The sequence below is a fragment of the Pelophylax lessonae genome, assembly GCF_965119305.1.
Source record: "Pelophylax lessonae genome assembly, chromosome: 8".
Taxonomy (NCBI): domain Eukaryota; kingdom Metazoa; phylum Chordata; class Amphibia; order Anura; family Ranidae; genus Pelophylax; species Pelophylax lessonae.
Window position 1 is genome coordinate 294,131,128 of NC_138775.1, and position 18,173 is coordinate 294,149,300.

Consider the following 18,173-nt stretch of genomic DNA (forward strand, 5'->3'; position numbering starts at 1 on the left):
TTGATTTAATCAAAAAAGCTTGAGTGCGGTCTCAACTTGGATTTCTCCTCCGGCCGAACCCGGCATATGTCTTTCGGGCTCCCTTCCCTGCGAGCACTGCGACGCAGGGGGGTGGAACCCGACGGGAAATTCAAAATAAAACATGACACATACACATTGTAATACATTGTAATCTGTTAAGATTACATTACTGTGTGAAACCATTTCACCTCAGTTTTGTCCCCAGAGCTTTGTCCAGTGCCCTGCCTGCACTTTTACTGTTCTTTCTGCCTGGAAACTTGAGAACGTCCATGGCGTCCAAAAAGCGTTCCTTTAGGTCAAAATCGGTTTGAGACCAGCTAGAAAATAGCGATAGTTAATTGGAACTACTTGAAGAATTGAACGATGGTGATTAGTGGGGAAATTCGTCTTTAGACACTGAAAGTGACGACAGCGATGATTCTGCGACTGAGTGATGTGCAAACTTGGTGCTCTGTTGACTGCGGTACTCCCCCAAGATTCCCATTTACTGGAGCACCTGGTATGAAAGTAGACATTGAACACGACAACCCCTTGGCATACTTACAATTATTTCTGACTGATTCGATTATTGAAAAAATAGTTACTGAGACGAACCGGTACAAAGAAACAATTACTCTGCATCGGAAGTTTCAAAGAAGCAGAAAGTGGGAACCAGTGACCAAAGAGGACATTTGGAAATTTCTGGGCCTAATAATACTTCAGGGAGTGGTGGGGAAACCCCTACAGAAGTGGTATTGGACAACCAATACATTACTTGCCACTCCATTCTTTGGCACAGTCATGTCAGAGCACAGATTTTCCCTGATCGTGAAATATTTACACTTCGAAAACAACGAAGAATTTGATGAAACTACTCATCCTGCACCAAAACTAAAGACAATTTGGGAAGTATCTGAATTGATTCTAAAGAATTTCCAGTGGAGCTATGTGCCAGAAAGAACTGTCAGCATAGATGAAAGTCTAAGGCCCTGTTCACACCTGAGCGTATTTCAGCTCGTAAAACGCTCATCTCTGAAGTCTCAAAACGCCCAACAAGCAAACTCCCATTCATTTCAATGACCCCTGTTCACATCTGAGCGTTTTGTCTCCCTAAGCAAAACGCCTGAAGCTCTAAAAAGTACATGAGCTTCTTTTTTGGCAGATTACAAGCGTTTTTGTTAGATGTCCATACCCGCCTCCAAACACCTGCAAAAAAGCCCAAAAAACGCCTGAAAAAAGCCCAAAAAAAGTCTAAAAAAAGGCCCAAAAAGCGCCTGAAAACAATACGCTCAGGTGTGAATGGAGCCTAATGGCCTACAAGGGAGGGCTCAGCTGAATACAATACATTGCATTAAAGAGAGCACGATTTCGCGTAAAATCCTACATGCTATGCGAATCGTCAACTGGCATTTGGAATTCAGTCATATACATTGGAAAAGGATTGCAAAATTCAATCCAAAATACAGCAACTATGGAATGACAACATCTTCCGTTCTTTCACTCATTGAGCCATTGCTAAATCAGGGCTATTGAGTAATAACCTACAACTTTTATACATCTCCTGAACTTTATGAGTTTCTTCTGCAAAACAAAACAGATGCCTATGGAACCGTTAGGGCTAACTGGCGTGACATGCCGCCAACGTTTGGCAATAAGAAGCTGAAGACTGGAGAAATGGTTGCCTGGCAGAAAGGCAAAATGATGGAACTGCGATGGCGGGACAAGAAAGATGTGTGCCTAATGAGTACAGTGCATGATACCTCCACTGTTATGGAACGCACGAAAGGTGGGAAAGAAATCATGAAGCCACAAGTAGTGATAGAGATTGTCCCGATTGTGACGTGGGACTTTGTTTACTAAACAAATAAGCAGTGTCTAGTATTACAGTGATAAGTAATATTGCACCCTTGTTTGGACAAATTTCAGTGTTTTTGGTTTGATTACATTATTGAATAAAATGTATTATTATTATATTCTAATTTATGATTTCGTGGTTCAAACGTTATCATACCAGCGATGTCTACTAGACTCTTGTTTGGACAGGTTTAAGTGAGTTATTCCTAAGAATCACAGACCTACAACTGATTTCCATGCAAAACAATGTACCGCTTTGACATTCAAAAATGCTGACATCTGAAATCAGACCGCCAGGGAGGTTAAAGGAGAAGTACAGCCAAAGCTCATTTGGCTGTACTTCTCCTGTGGATCACAGGAGTGCAGTTGCACTATCCTGGTCTGATCCTGGTAATGCCCTTTTGAGTGCTGGAGTAGTTTGTTGTTATTTTACATTTTAAGTACACTTTAGTGGGCAGGCAGTCCAAGTAAATCTGTGACCCTTCAATGCTGTTAAATGGCAGATAATAGGCAGTAACTATCATCGATTCTGATGATCCCTCTGACGCTGAAGAAATAAATCCGTATTTCTTCCCCATGAGTCTGAGTTTTATGATAATCTTTGAAGAGCTCTTGCTGAAGGATAGTGTGGATAATGGCCTGCAGAAAATAACACACATTGGTCCCTGGTGTGTATCCCATTTAACATCATATTTACAGCTTCAATGGCTTCACATTACCGAAGTGGTAATTTTTGGCATTTCAGTTTTGTTTATAAACATTGCGGTCCAGGCGAGAATTTCCCCGTAATGAAATGTTTAATTTGCATTTGGCAACTGCAGACATCCCACACGTGGTTTCTTAATGAATAATTGCATGCGGCCTTGTGGTTTCTATTAAACACACATAAAAATATATTCATGACTTCTCATGCAGTCCTATGCTGCTTGGGGTGGCTGAGATTCATTTGCTGTCCCTTGTCAACAGCCCGGCAGTGTTCCCTCTGTGTGCCCCTCTTCTACAGAATGGCCATTTATTGGATCTCCATAGACAGGTAATGGCTTCAAAGCAAAGGATAGGTTGGTTGTAAATCATGACATTCCACCTTTAAAGAGGTTGTAAACCCATTACAATTTTTTTTTTTGCAACCTGAAAGAGAAACACATAATGAGCTAGTATGCATCACATACTAGCTCATTATGAAATACTTACCTTAGAACGAGCCCCCCCCCCCCATTCTGCCCGCTTATCTGTATGACGGGCGACATGTTCAGTTGCCCGTCTTCCGGGATCGCGGCATCCGGCCATCTGATTGGCTGGAGCCGCGGTGGCGTCACTCCCGTGCACACGCGCGCAGGAGCCGGCGGTCACGGCACGGGGCTCTGAAGGAACGGCACGAGCGGCCGTTCCTTCAGAGCGCATGCGCCAGTGACGTCACTGGCTGCATGTAAGGTAAATATCTCCTAAACGGTGCATGTTTAGGAGATATTTACAGTACCTATAGGTAAGCCTTATCATATGCTTACCTATAGGTAAAAGTTGCAGAGGAGGGTTTACTTCCTCTTTAAAGGAGACTTGTTTGGCTGTATTTCTCCTGTGGATCATAAGACGTCGGCTGACGTCGCAGAGCCAGGCTTTGGCAAGTTCATGACAAATTTGGTCAGGATCCACGCACAACCCTGGACCTCCACCTGGCTCAGCCTCTCAGGGAGCCACTGAAAACCTGAGCCGGCTGCTCCTGCCCCTCCCCCCACAGCTTAGTGCTCCAGTGAGTTCAGGGAGGAGCAGGGCAGAGCAGAGAGCTGGTGACTGCTCTCTGCTCATGGAAGTCTGAGAAGCGAGCGATCAGTGGTGCTTGATCGGTTCTCACTATTAGAGCTAACGGGGGACAGATGCAGCATCAAACTGAACATCAAATGCAGCATCAAATCCACCTAGGTATGTAAAAATAAAATAAAAATCTCAGCATGACCTTATTTCTTGATTACTCAGCCAACCCTCTCCCAAACCACGCAGCTCATGTCTGTCTCCACAATCTTAGCCTCAGCTGCAGCATATCATTTACATCATAATGTACCTCTATGGCCTAACCTCATCAAACCCTCACTCCCGATCAAGTTGCTCTATCAGCTAGTCCAAAACTTTTCTCTCCGTCCATGGTTGCTCATAGGCATCACCTAACTGTCTGATTTATACACACACACGACCTTCTCAAACTTTTCACCAGGTTACAAGCTGAGATCGCCTTACCCACGCCAGAATACTATAGATCAGTGATGGCGAACCTTGGCACTCCAGATGTTTTGGAACTACATTTCCCATGATGCTCAACAACACTGCAGAGTGCATGAACATCATGGGAAATGTAGTTTCAAAACATCTGGGGTGCCAAGGTTCACCATCACTGCTATAGATACTTGCAGATAACCCATTGTTTGCTGCATAACTCCCATGTACTCAACCCACTACCTAGAACAGATTGGCAATACTTAACCAACAGCAACATCAGCTGGAAAGGTATCATATTGTTTTATAACCTACTACAAGACAAATCATCTTTCCAAAAGCAACCTCCTATGATCGAAAGGGAAACTGATCTGGGCCAAGCCTTTAATGAATCTCAATGGTTAGCCACCTTTAAAGCTACTCGCTCCACCAACCTTTGGGAATTGTCTCAAAAGATAGGTTTGGGTTGGTACCTAACTCATGCTCAGTTGCATGCATGGGACTCCTCCACTCCATCTATGTGCTGGAGGGATTGTGGGGGAGCGGGAAGCCTCTTACACATTTTCTGGGGTGCCCTAAATTGATTGCTTTCTGATCTGCAATCTCCCAGCTACTCAGCAAGATTTTATATATGCCTGATGCCTGTCTCCCTATCCCCCCAACTAGCTCTCTTGAATTTGGGCATAGAGAATTACCCGCATCCCCTACGTAAGTCACTTGTACATATCCTAGCCTTAACCAAATGGTGGAAATTCGCGGACCCTCCCGCGTTGACGTGACAATACTAACCCACACCTATGTTAGCTACAAACGCATGCTTGCCGCTGCTGAAGAAAATCTATTGCAGATTGAACATATCTGGTCCTATTTGTTCAAGTGGTATAATGATAATACCAAATCTTCATCCTAATGTTCTGTTTTCTCTCACTGTGTCCGCTCTTTTGCTTCTGTGCTAATAGTTCAAGATTACCCCAAGGTATGAAGTTTAAAGCACCACCCCCACTTTTCTTCAAATAGTTAACTGCATTATCTCTTGTTGACACTGTGTTAACATGTGTTTTGCTCCTTAATTTGTTGGTCTAATTTGAACAGTATGTAATTGTCAGATCACCTTTAGCCAGGTGACAACTGCACCCTGTTGGAGGCAGGGGTGCAGCGCAAGGTAGTGAACCCGATAGCTGACTGCTGCGGATGGACAGGAACGTGATCCCAAGATTCCCCAGTGTGTGGAGTCTAAGACCTAGCAGGTGTTCACCAGAGCCTCTAGTGGTGAGGATGGACTTGGCTGCAGCTGGGCCCAGGTCGCGGCCCCTGGGGTCCCCTGGGTCACGCTCCGTAGGGAGAGAGGGGAAGCAGCCACTCAGGACACAAGGGATAGTGATGGGTAAGCCGAGGTCGGGACAAGGGAAACCAAGGGACAGGCCAAGGGTCAGGGTCACAGGCAAACAGGAGTAGTAAGAGACAAGCCAAAGTCGGTACACAGAAAGGTAGATGAAGCACACGGCAGACAGGAAACAACTAACAAACACTGTTGGACAGCAAAGCAGACCTGCAGTGCGCTGGTTAATATAGACGTCCTGGAATGGCCTGGGGTGGAGCCAAACAGGGAAGAGAGATGATAAAAGCAGCCAGAAGGAAGACTCTGTCCCTTAATGCAGACATAAAGAACAGGTAAGCTACCAGACATTATTGCATGTCCATGACAGTAATGTTCTTATGACTGCTTCTCTCTGTATTCGATAAAACTAATAAAAATATTGAAAAATAAAAAAAAACTCCCCTACTTCTCTTTTAATGTACAAAGTTCTGAAAAGAAGGTACAGTTCGAATACATAGAGTTTATACGCCACTGCATATGCATGGGCAAATGTTTGTGGACACCTAACTATCACAACTATTATATGGCCCAAAATCTGTGGAACCCCCCCTCTCCAATGACTAAGTATAGATGTTTCCAGTAAAGGGGCACAGAAATATGCTCCTCTTTGGAGTTGTATACCCCTCTGCACCTGACTCACAAAGATGAATTAATTAATCCACTGGCACACATTTAAGTGACAAACCCGTGTGTGACCACCGCCTTCTTTCATACGGTTCTATGTCGGAGTTTCTCAAACTTTTCAACACAGAGAAACCCTTGAAATAACTTTCCGGTCTCAGGAATCCCCTGCTATAAATTACTATATCTTCGAATCCTGATACATTAGTGTGATGGTCAGTGAGAAGAGAGCTCCTTACACTTGTGGTCATTGGGAAGATTTACCAACTTATAGATAGCTAAAAAGATCAACGGTGTCAGTGGGCCTTTTTTCTGAGAGGCAGAAATTGCCTAAGGAACCCCTAGCAACCTCTGGAGGAACCCTAGCATTCCCTGGAATCCTGGTTGGGAAACCCTGGTCTGTGCTCAGAAGTAGGACCTTTAAACAAAAAGGTAAAACATGCAGAGTCCCCTTTAAGGCTGGGACAGGCTATACTCAAGGATGGTATTTTCACCAAATGGTTAACCTATAATCATATGAAGATATAGCTCAAAAAAAGAATGAAACACCCATAGTGCTCCCTATTATCATAAGGGAACCATCAAGACTTTGTTAAAAATCAAGTTCACAATGCTAAAAACAAAAATCTGTTTATCACTGAATGTGTATGAGAGCAGGGACAACTCTCATTGTTTAGGAAGCCTTTAAACCTGGGTGCCCTTATCACAGGACCATCATGGGAAATGTAGTTTCAAAACATCTGGGGTGCCAAGGTTCACCATCACTGCTATAGATACTTGCAGATAACCCATTGTTTGCTGCATAACTCCCATGTACTCAACCCACTACCTAGAACAGATTGGCAATACTTAACCAACAGCAACATCAGCTGGAAAGGTATCATATTGTTTTATAACCTACTACAAGACAAATCATCTTTCCAAAAGCAACCTCCTATGATCGAAAGGGAAACTGATCTGGGCCAAGCCTTTAATGAATCTCAATGGTTAGCCACCTTTAAAGCTACTCGCTCCACCAACCTTTGGGAATTGTCTCAAAAGATAGGTTTGGGTTGGTACCTAACTCATGCTCAGTTGCATGCATGGGACTCCTCCACTCCATCTATGTGCTGGAGGGATTGTGGGGGAGCGGGAAGCCTCTTACACATTTTCTGGGGTGCCCTAAATTGATTGCTTTCTGATCTGCAATCTCCCAGCTACTCAGCAAGATTTTATATATGCCTGATGCCTGTCTCCCTATCCCCCCAACTAGCTCTCTTGAATTTGGGCATAGAGAATTACCCGCATCCCCTACGTAAGTCACTTGTACATATCCTAGCCTTAACCAAATGGTGGAAATTCGCGGACCCTCCCGCGTTGACGTGACAATACTAACCCACACCTATGTTAGCTACAAACGCATGCTTGCCGCTGCTGAAGAAAATCTATTGCAGATTGAACATATCTGGTCCCATTTGTTCAAGTGGTATAATGATAATACCAAATCTTCATCCTAATGTTCTGTTTTCTCTCACTGTGTCCGCTCTTTTGCTTCTGTGCTAATAGTTCAAGATTACCCCAAGGTATGAAGTTTAAAGCACCACCCCCACTTTTCTTCAAATAGTTAACTGCATTATCTCTTGTTGACACTGTGTTAACATGTGTTTTGCTCCTTAATTTGTTGGTCTAATTTGAACAGTATGTAATTGTCAGATCACCTTTAGCCAGGTGACAACTGCACCCTGTTGGAGGCAGGGGTGCAGCGCAAGGTAGTGAACCCGATAGCTGACTGCTGCGGATGGACAGGAACGTGATCCCAAGATTCCCCAGTGTGTGGAGTCTAAGACCTAGCAGGTGTTCACCAGAGCCTCTAGTGGTGAGGATGGACTTGGCTGCAGCTGGGCCCAGGTCGCGGCCCCTGGGGTCCCCCGGGTCACGCTCCGTAGGGAGAGAGGGGAAGCAGCCACTCAGGACACAAGGGATAGTGATGGGTAAGCCGAGGTCGGGACAAGGGAAACCAAGGGACAGGCCAAGGGTCAGGGTCACAGGCAAACAGGAGTAGTAAGAGACAAGCCAAAGTCGGTACACAGAAAGGTAGATGAAGCACACGGCAGACAGGAAACAACTAACAAACACTGTTGGACAGCAAAGCAGACCTGCAGTGCGCTGGTTAATATAGACGTCCTGGAATGGCCTGGGGTGGAGCCAAACAGGGAAGAGAGATGATAAAAGCAGCCAGAAGGAAGACTCTGTCCCTTAATGCAGACATAAAGAACAGGTAAGCTACCAGACATTATTGCATGTCCATGACAGTAATGTTCTTATGACTGCTTCTCTCTGTATTCGATAAAACTAATCAAAATATTGAAAAATAAAAAAAAACTCCCCTACTTCTCTTTTAATGTACAAAGTTCTGAAAAGAAGGTACAGTTCGAATACATAGAGTTTATACGCCACTGCATATGCATGGGCAAATGTTTGTGGACACCTAACTATCACAACTATTATATGGCCCAAAATCTGTGGAACCCCCCCTCTCCAATGACTAAGTATAGATGTTTCCAGTAAAGGGGCACAGAAATATGCTCCTCTTTGGAGTTGTATACCCCTCTGCACCTGACTCACAAAGATGAATTAATTAATCCACTGGCACACATTTAAGTGACAAACCCGTGTGTGACCACCGCCTTCTTTCATACGGTTCTATGTCGGAGTTTCTCAAACTTTTCAACACAGAGAAACCCTTGAAATAACTTTCCGGTCTCAGGAATCCCCTGCTATAAATTACTATATCTTCGAATCCTGATACATTAGTGTGATGGTCAGTGAGAAGAGAGCTCCTTACACTTGTGGTCATTGGGAAGATTTACCAACTTATAGATAGCTAAAAAGATCAACGGTGTCAGTGGGCCTTTTTTCTGAGAGGCAGAAATTGCCTAAGGAACCCCTAGCAACCTCTGGAGGAACCCTAGCATTCCCTGGAATCCTGGTTGGGAAACCCTGGTCTGTGCTCAGAAGTAGGACCTTTAAACAAAAAGGTAAAACATGCAGAGTCCCCTTTAAGGCTGGGACAGGCTATACTCAAGGATGGTATTTTCACCAAATGGTTAACCTATAATCATATGAAGATATAGCTCAAAAAAAGAATGAAACACCCATAGTGCTCCCTATTATCATAAGGGAACCATCAAGACTTTGTTAAAAATCAAGTTCACAATGCTAAAAACAAAAATCTGTTTATCACTGAATGTGTATGAGAGCAGGGACAACTCTCATTGTTTAGGAAGCCTTTAAACCTGGGTGCCCTTATCACAGGACCATCATGGGAAATGTAGTTTCAAAACATCTGGGGTGCCAAGGTTCACCATCACTGCTATAGATACTTGCAGATAACCCATTGTTTGCTGCATAACTCCCATGTACTCAACCCACTACCTAGAACAGATTGGCAATACTTAACCAACAGCAACATCAGCTGGAAAGGTATCATATTGTTTTATAACCTACTACAAGACAAATCATCTTTCCAAAAGCAACCTCCTATGATCGAAAGGGAAACTGATCTGGGCCAAGCCTTTAATGAATCTCAATGGTTAGCCACCTTTAAAGCTACTCGCTCCACCAACCTTTGGGAATTGTCTCAAAAGATAGGTTTGGGTTGGTACCTAACTCATGCTCAGTTGCATGCATGGGACTCCTCCACTCCATCTATGTGCTGGAGGGATTGTGGGGGAGCGGGAAGCCTCTTACACATTTTCTGGGGTGCCCTAAATTGATTGCTTTCTGATCTGCAATCTCCCAGCTACTCAGCAAGATTTTATATATGCCTGATGCCTGTCTCCCTATCCCCCCAACTAGCTCTCTTGAATTTGGGCATAGAGAATTACCCGCATCCCCTACGTAAGTCACTTGTACATATCCTAGCCTTAACCAAATGGTGGAAATTCGCGGACCCTCCCGCGTTGACGTGACAATACTAACCCACACCTATGTTAGCTACAAACGCATGCTTGCCGCTGCTGAAGAAAATCTATTGCAGATTGAACATATCTGGTCCCATTTGTTCAAGTGGTATAATGATAATACCAAATCTTCATCCTAATGTTCTGTTTTCTCTCACTGTGTCCGCTCTTTTGCTTCTGTGCTAATAGTTCAAGATTACCCCAAGGTATGAAGTTTAAAGCACCACCCCCACTTTTCTTCAAATAGTTAACTGCATTATCTCTTGTTGACACTGTGTTAACATGTGTTTTGCTCCTTAATTTGTTGGTCTAATTTGAACAGTATGTAATTGTCAGATCACCTTTAGCCAGGTGACAACTGCACCCTGTTGGAGGCAGGGGTGCAGCGCAAGGTAGTGAACCCGATAGCTGACTGCTGCGGATGGACAGGAACGTGAGCCCAAGATTCCCCAGTGTGTGGAGTCTAAGACCTAGCAGGTGTTCACCAGAGCCTCTAGTGGTGAGGATGGACTTGGCTGCAGCTGGGCCCAGGTCGCGGCCCCTGGGGTCCCCCGGGTCACGCTCCGTAGGGAGAGAGGGGAAGCAGCCACTCAGGACACAAGGGATAGTGATGGGTAAGCCGAGGTCGGGACAAGGGAAACCAAGGGACAGGCCAAGGGTCAGGGTCACAGGCAAACAGGAGTAGTAAGAGACAAGCCAAAGTCGGTACACAGAAAGGTAGATGAAGCACACGGCAGACAGGAAACAACTAACAAACACTGTTGGACAGCAAAGCAGACCTGCAGTGCGCTGGTTAATATAGACGTCCTGGAATGGCCTGGGGTGGAGCCAAACAGGGAAGAGAGATGATAAAAGCAGCCAGAAGGAAGACTCTGTCCCTTAATGCAGACATAAAGAACAGGTAAGCTACCAGACATTATTGCATGTCCATGACAGTAATGTTCTTATGACTGCTTCTCTCTGTATTCGATAAAACTAATCAAAATATTGAAAAATAAAAAAAAACTCCCCTACTTCTCTTTTAATGTACAAAGTTCTGAAAAGAAGGTACAGTTCGAATACATAGAGTTTATACGCCACTGCATATGCATGGGCAAATGTTTGTGGACACCTAACTATCACAACTATTATATGGCCCAAAATCTGTGGAACCCCCCCTCTCCAATGACTAAGTATAGATGTTTCCAGTAAAGGGGCACAGAAATATGCTCCTCTTTGGAGTTGTATACCCCTCTGCACCTGACTCACAAAGATGAATTAATTAATCCACTGGCACACATTTAAGTGACAAACCCGTGTGTGACCACCGCCTTCTTTCATACGGTTCTATGTCGGAGTTTCTCAAACTTTTCAACACAGAGAAACCCTTGAAATAACTTTCCGGTCTCAGGAATCCCCTGCTATAAATTACTATATCTTCGAATCCTGATACATTAGTGTGATGGTCAGTGAGAAGAGAGCTCCTTACACTTGTGGTCATTGGGAAGATTTACCAACTTATAGATAGCTAAAAAGATCAACGGTGTCAGTGGGCCTTTTTTCTGAGAGGCAGAAATTGCCTAAGGAACCCCTAGCAACCTCTGGAGGAACCCTAGCATTCCCTGGAATCCTGGTTGTGAAACCCTGGTCTGTGCTCAGAAGTAGGACCTTTAAACAAAAAGGTAAAACATGCAGAGTCCCCTTTAAGGCTGGGACAGGCTATACTCAAGGATGGTATTTTCACCAAATGGTTAACCTATAATCATATGAAGATATAGCTCAAAAAAAGAATGAAACACCCATAGTGCTCCCTATTATCATAAGGGAACCATCAAGACTTTGTTAAAAATCAAGTTCACAATGCTAAAAACAAAAATCTGTTTATCACTGAATGTGTATGAGAGCAGGGACAACTCTCATTGTTTAGGAAGCCTTTAAACCTGGGTGCCCTTATCACAGGACCAATGCACAATTCCCAATGCATACGTTCCTGAAGAAATGGCTGTATGTGTATGCGGGTGCTGCAGCGACCATCAGCTGGAACCGAAGACCGCCAAAGCGAGAGAATGTCACCAGCACACCGTGGATCTTCAAAATAGGTCTAAAGCTTTTGTTTATAGGGGGGTGATTCTTGCGCTCCCCTGAGAGATGTTGTGAAGTATTTAAAGCGGAGTTCCGGCCTCAAATACCTTTTTTAACTAAAAATACCCCCATAATACTAATCCACCGCCCTTTACAGAATCGCTATTCTCATACTTACAAGGTGTACAGTATTGGATTTTAGTCGAAATCTTACTTTTAAAAACGCTGTCTGGGCGCGGCCATCTTGGATGTGGGCATCTGAAGCCGCAGTGTAATCTGCTGTGTCCTTCTTCCTGATTCCCGGAAGTGTTCTGGGAGTTCTTCTTGATTCCAGCCTCCTGGGAGTGATGACAAACAGCTCCCAGGATGCAATGCAAAGGCGGAAGTGATGTCGGTGGCCGTGGCCACAGAGGGGGAGAAGGAGGAAGTACAATCAAAAATGCCCTGAAAATAAGGTAAGGGACCCCCGAAAAAAATTGAAAATGCCCAATTGTTGATCAGCATAGCGAGCACTCCAGGAATCACTAAAGTTGCAAAATAGGCCGGAACTCCTCTTTAATATGTCTACCCTTGATGCTGCCCGTACTGTTACTGTTGACCATACAGTTATAGTAAATAAGTAAGGGGGGGGGGGAGTACCGCGCTTCAGGGGTATTATGTATATAGTTATGATACAGGAAAAGTGTAAATAAATAAATGTGATTAAAATTAGATATAAATATCGATGAAGCAAATATAAATAGTAATGATCTTAGTAATTCGACAATAAGTTATTAAAATATATAATATAATATATAAAGTGCATAAAGTGATTTTGTGAAAAATGTGTGTATTAAATTAATTCTCTAAAAAAATTTATATTTATATAAAGTGCAATTGCTGATCAATAAATGTCTGCAATGAAATAATACATAAATCTATAAATAATCATATAATGGTGATAGTATCTTCATAAAATCTTGGTGGTGTGAATAAAATAAACGGTGCTTATGGTGTATATATAAAAATATAAATCTATATTTCAGTGCTGTTGGTGATATAACAAAGATGGCGGGACGTTTAGCAGACTGGCGGAGACACGCGGCACAGGCTTTTAGCTTGGAGGAGGATTTATCTCTCTTCTGTCCCCACGGGCTGGATTTAACTATACATGTCTATTGGAATAGGTCATCATGGCCAGTTTATAGAAACCTCTTTAACAGATATATAAAAATATCCCATATCGGGATATCCCAGTGGAAAGACTCCATTTAAACCTGCATGGGATACATATATATATTTTCTACCATAATGGGACAAGGCCCTAAGAGGGGAACCCTATAACAATACAAGGATCTACTGGCCGCTGGTGCCATCCGCCACACTGCTCCTCCCCATTGTCTGCCTGATTTTCTTGGAAAGCATAGGTGGATTGTTTCCATCACTTCCCCCGCCTGCTTTTCTTTCCTCTTTATGGTTACCTTGGTTACTGACTGTCACGGACTGCATATTTTTGCGCATTTTAGGAAAAAATACATATAACGTCTGAGGTCCAGAAGAAGCTAAGGCGAAACGCGTCGACCTCTTCAGGCCACTATTATAATATCTATCGTATGCAAAACCACGAAAAATGTCTGTATATCCAATCTAAACATATAGAGAATGTGATTTTAACACAGTTAATCTGTATATGTTGCATTTTTGTTTTCTTTTTTTTCTTGTCTTAAATCCTTTTAATATGTGATTAATAAAAGATACATGTTTTTTTAAACAAAAACAAATTTTGCCTGCCTAGTATGTGCCTTTAAAGTCCGCTATCTTCTCCACTGAACAAATTTATGTTGTATCAGGGGCTCTATCTTTTGTTTCAATTATTAGGATTATGGCACACAAGGGATAGCTCAAAACTTTCCATTTATTTATTTACACTTTTCCTGTATCATAACTATATACTGTACATAATACCCCTGAATACCCCCCCCCCCCCCGCCCTTACTTATAGGTCTAAAGCTTTATTCAGCGATCACATTATTACAGCAGAAACAAAGTTTTGGAGCCTTGCAAGTCCCCTTCACATGCCTAATGAAGGGGTCCTGCGAGTCTCCGAAAAGTTGCTTTTGCTGTTGTGATGTGATCGTTGTATAAAGCTTTGGAGCCATTCTGGAGATCCATGGTGTGCTGGTGACGTTCTCTCGCTTAGCACCTGACCTGTGGCTGCTGCTGCTCTCCCTCCACACTTCGCTGCTGCTAACAAATTGACAGGTCTCGGGACTCCGCCTGTAACGCAGATTAAACCACCACAGCAGCCTAAACAGATGTGAATGGGCCCTCAATCTTTTTAAATTTGCAGCTTTTATTAAAATGATCCTTGGTGATCCTTGTTTCTGTTTTACGTAGGATGTTCTGTCTCTGTGAAAGGAAATTGGGTAAGGCTTGACGAAATGCGGGACTACTCCCTTACCCAGTTTCCTTTCACATGTATTTAGGGATGTGGCAATGATTGGTGGCTCTTTGTGAACCAGTGCCCCCTGTTCCCTTGTAAATGTTCTGTCCCTGTCTTCCATTTCTGCTGCTGTCTTGTCACCTTATCGCATACATCCATGGTTCAACACACATCACACAGGCATGGTCCACCATTGTCACTGTCAGAAAGCCAGTCCAGAGCAATAATGTGCAGCTGACGCTGGAGGGAGTGCATGCAAACAGGAAGTGGCTGAAAAAGGTTGCAGCAACATTGAGATTGAAAAAAAAAAAAAAAAAAAAGGTGAAAAAAGGATTTTATTTGAAATCCCAAAATACCAGTAGTTTATAATACAGAATACACAGGGAATATTAATATCATACATGTTGGGGTTTAGATCTGCTTTACCAATCAAGCTGCTGCATCTTGCACTGACCGTAGGCCAATGCCATCTGCTGCTTCTTGTAATCGCTGTCTGTCTGCGGATTGCACTGGACAGTGAAATGGGATATCAGGTTCACCGTCTAATGGAATGTGTGAATGAGGGGTCCCTCTTGTATTTATTGCCAGACAATATATGAAAGAGATTATTTTTCAGTTAGTGTGTGACCTCTGTCAGATGCCCCCCAGGCAGATGGGTTTCTCCCCACAATACAAGGGACCGGGCGGGTCACTTCCCCCCTGGTATGTGTAATCCCATCCCAGCTACGATGGTAGATATGGATCAGGCCACAAACATTACGGTTCTGGGGTCTCTTTTATGCAGCGGCAGACAAAGGCCTTCTGTCATGTAGAGAGCGTTTTCCCCACAATGAGCACGGTATGGGAATGACGGCGGATGAAGCTGATTACATCTCTCCTTACAGTTTACCATATCCGGTCGGAAAGGGGATCTTACTCCGTTTTAGACACTGTAAAGAAATACAGCTTTGTGTGGTGGAATGTTTTCTGCACAAGATGAACATGAATGCGCCGAATGATCCATCACAGTACATTAAAAGGATATTATGGAGGATATTTTACTTATTAAAACATTTAAGTAAAATCTTTTGTGTTCAGTTACTTTTATTGACCACCTTATTGATCCAATGGCAGCTGTCTTGTCAGGCCAGCGAAGTTGTCGTCTTTGCTTAAATTCCAACTCCGAACCCCATTATCCACTCCTAGTACACCCAGCTTCCCTACTTAACGGAGTCCTGTGTCAGGTATAGGAAGCACAGAGTCACAGAATAGATAAATAAGATGCAGGGGGATCCTTGCACTGCACGTTCTAGGGTACAGCTTGCTCTCCAGCAAGGAGAACAGTACAGTAATGACATCACCAAATCTCACTCCAGATCTAGTGAGATTATCAGTGCCTTGGATGATCTCACCCTGCAGATGTACAGCTATGAGGTTGTAGGTACAGAAGTGCCTAAGCACCCTCATTTACCAGGAAGTATACTATTTTTTTTCGAGAAGTTCAAGAAAAGGGAGTTTTCAGATTATTGCTTAGGCATATCAAAATTTCTAAATGTTCTGATTATATAGCAAGTTCCCTTTTTTTTCTTTCTTCATTCCACTTAAAGCGGAGTTCCGGCCACGGGGGTGAAATTTGGTTAAAAATACCCCCGGGACAGTCAGGGCTAGTACATTCCACAATGGATAGCCTCTGTACTGTCCCGGGTCGCACTTGCTTTTAGAAGAAATACTTACCTGGAAAATTTCTTCTCCAGCGCTGCCATCTCGGATGTAGGCAGCTGAAGCCAGCGCGTCTTCTTCTGCGTCCTCTTCCGTGTCCTCTTCTCCCAGAATGCGCCTTCACCGGCCCCGCTCGTCACTTCCGGTGCATGCCCAGAAGCTGTTTAGCAGGGAATGAGGAGCCGCACCGGAAGTGACGAGCGGGGCCGGTGCCGGCGCATTGATTCCTGGGAGCGATGACGTTCAGCTCCCAGGAATCAATGCAAAGAGGAAGTGACGGCGCGGTTGCGGTGAGTATATTTTTCTTCAATAACAAGGTAAGTAAACAAAAAAAAAATCGTACCTATCCATTTCTTTTTCAGGTGACCAAGAGCAAGCGGATGGCCCAAAATCGATTATGTCAATTTTGTGGCCGGAACTCCGCTTTAAATTTTGATCGACATGCAACTATTGTATGTAGAAAAATATATACAAAGTATATTCCCTGCGCCAAAAATAGGGTATCCAATAGGTGTATGTAGGGGTAAGGTAAACGAGCAATATGTAAATGTAAAAAATTGGTGTAAAGTAGATGACTAGGCAGCTGCTGTAAGAATGAGAAAAATGCCAAACTCTGAAGACGTCACTGGAAGTGACGAAACACGTCAGTTTGGACCGCATAACGTCATTACGCTACCCTAGTTGGAACGCAAGCCGCAAGTTAGCCCGTGATTCCGTGAGGAGGACATGCAGCCCGCACCACTGACCACCAGGCATAGCGTGTATTTGATTTTTTATCCTTTCTGAACCCGATTTATGGGTAATAAAACCTTTTAGAGACTTTATTACGCTATTTGGAGCCTTTTTTTTTCTCCTTCCCACTATAATTGACCGATCTATCCCGGAGTCCAGAGGAGCCATTACTAGCCCACAGGACCACCTAAAAGGGGGAAGCCATTTGGCCCAGGGGGCCACCAAAGCCTAAATGGTCTTAGTGTCATATGACACATAAGACCCACGTCATCTGGTAAGTGACCCACATTATACATTTATACTTGGAACAAGGAATCAACATTTTGAACAATCAAGCCAGAGCACTTGCACTTTTGGGGATAATCACTTTGATTGAGGACATTAATTTCCTGAGCACAAGTCATTATATATTATTGGACTTTTATTTATTTTATATCTTTTCTAAGGATTATTGTTGATTGATGCTTATTTATTTATAGTCACTTATACACACCAGACTATGATCCACTGCCACTTTTTATGCTTTTTAATACGGAACTATATTAAATTTTATGCTATTTAATACGATTTACTATTCATGGGGTATTTATTGAGTCACATTGGCACTTTATAGCACAAGTTTAATTCATATTGGGAACTGTAATTTATAGATTTTAATTAGCAAGCGCTGTATTATGGCCTTTTTATAAAACTATTGTATATTCCAACTGCATTACCCCTAGCCATCAATTGCCATCCCTTACACTTCCCAATAGTCTAAAGCAAACTAAAACGTAACATTTGCATCTGTTTTACAGTCACAGGGAGTCAGTAGGAGGTGAGATGTGTTTGCTCCCAGCAGTTGCGTTGTCATTATCGATACATAAAGCAAAAGGAGCAAATATTGAAAAGAAAAAAAAATCTTGGTTAAGGGTTTCCCCTCTGTAGCAGAAGGGAACAGTACATAGTGACCAAATAATGATGAAGAGAGATAACACCACTCAGGCTAGTCAAAGTCGACGATTCAAGGTGGGTGCTGAACCTCGGCTCGCCACCAGGAGAAGCATGAAGGAAGAAAATGGTTGCACACCCCTACGGAATCCAATGAAGAGAAGAAGTGAACAAGCACATAGCGGTCATGTGAAACGCGTCTACTGTCCTGTTAATAAAGGAACTTTTCTTCATTGGATTCTGTGGTGGTGTGCGACCATTTTCTTCCTTCATAGTGACCAAGTATCCAATGTTAAAGATGATGTCCAGGTATGGATATTTAACAGTTACG

The 18,173-nt window shown here is 43.3% G+C and overlaps 1 protein-coding gene across 5 annotated transcripts in view; it reads left to right on the forward strand.

Annotated features, from left to right (window-relative positions):
* ST3GAL3 (ST3 beta-galactoside alpha-2,3-sialyltransferase 3) overlaps nt 1-18,173 on the forward strand; it is a 742,392-nt gene that overhangs the window by 490,066 nt on the left and 234,153 nt on the right. The window lies entirely within an intron of this gene.